Here is a 1,453-nt window from a genome sequence, read left to right on the forward strand (position 1 = left end):
TGATTGGGCCTTCCTTTATTCAAACTGTCACTAAAAGAATAAAGAATAAAGTGATAGTGAAGGGCGCCTGCCACTTGTAGTGTGCAGTGGCGGTGACTATCAGTGTAGTAATATACGGGCGGCTAGGCGGAGGCGCCTTTACCCCCAACAACCTCCCACTTAAAGGCAAATCTGCCCTAGTGAGGAGTGAAAAGAAAAAGAAAAAAGACAGTACAACATGTACACATGCACAACAGGATGAGGAAAGACATCATCTCATGCCACGCCCATCAACCTCCTGAGAAAGGCAAAGCACTCTGTAGAGAGGCTTTTCGTGAGCAGATCTATAGGATTCTGGTCAGTCGAGATCTTGACAAGATCAATAGACTTTTCCTCAATAACTCCACGTATGAAGTGATACCTCACCTCAATGTGCTTCGTCTTCGCATGGAAGACCAGATTCTTGACTAACTGAATAGTACTCATAGAATTCGAATGTAGTGTAGGGATATTAGTATCAATACCTAGGTCAGCAACCAAATGACCCAACCAAATGGCCTCCTTGCAAGCCTCAGTGGCTGCAACATACTCGGCCTCTATAGTAGAAAGGGCCATGTATTTCTGCACCCTGGACATCCAAGAAACAGCACCTTCAGCATTGGTGAATACATAGCCAAAAGTGGATTTCCTACTATCTGCATGTCCTGCATAATCAGAGTCAGTGCACCCCACGACTCCTGTATCTTGGCTGCCATAGCATATGCACATATCTGCAGTGCCCTTCAGGTACCTCATGATACCCTTCACGGCATCCCAATGATTCTTGCCAGGTGTAGCCATATAGCATGCCACAACACCAACTGCAAAGGTAATATCTGGACGAGTGGCTATCATGACATACATAAGACTACCCACTGCGGATGCATAGGGAATCTTGGCCATCTCGGCCCTCTGCTCATCTATCTGTGGACAATCAGCCTGTGATACCTTCACATAAGAATGCAATGGACAGCCAATAGGATTTACGTCCTGCATGCGGAAGCGCTGAAAGACTTTATGAATATACTCCCTCTCTAACAAGTAGAGGAGTCCTTGATGCCTATCGCGTCTAATGTGCATACCAAGTATGTGAGCAACATGTCCTAGATCTTTTATCTCAAAGCTCTTCTTGAGCTGAGCCTTAAGAGCATCTAGCTCATCATGAGCTTTCCCTGCTATCAACATATCATCCATGTAGAGGACCAAAATCAATAAAGAACCATCACGGGCTTTCTTCATATAAAGACACGGATCCATAGCACTCCTGTTGTAGCCCTATGATGACTGAACAAAGGCATCAAACTTATGATACCACTCCCTAGATGCTTGCTTCAAGCCATAAAGACTTTTCTTCAATTTGCACACTAGGTGCTCCGTGCCAGGTTCTACAAAGCCCTTAGGCTGCTCCATTTAAATTTCATCATGCAAGTCCCCA

Source organism: Lygodium microphyllum, chromosome 21 (assembly GCF_053477565.2).
Source record: "Lygodium microphyllum isolate KBCC chromosome 21, Lygodium_microphyllum_v1.1.10, whole genome shotgun sequence".
Lineage (NCBI taxonomy): Eukaryota > Viridiplantae > Streptophyta > Polypodiopsida > Schizaeales > Lygodiaceae > Lygodium > Lygodium microphyllum.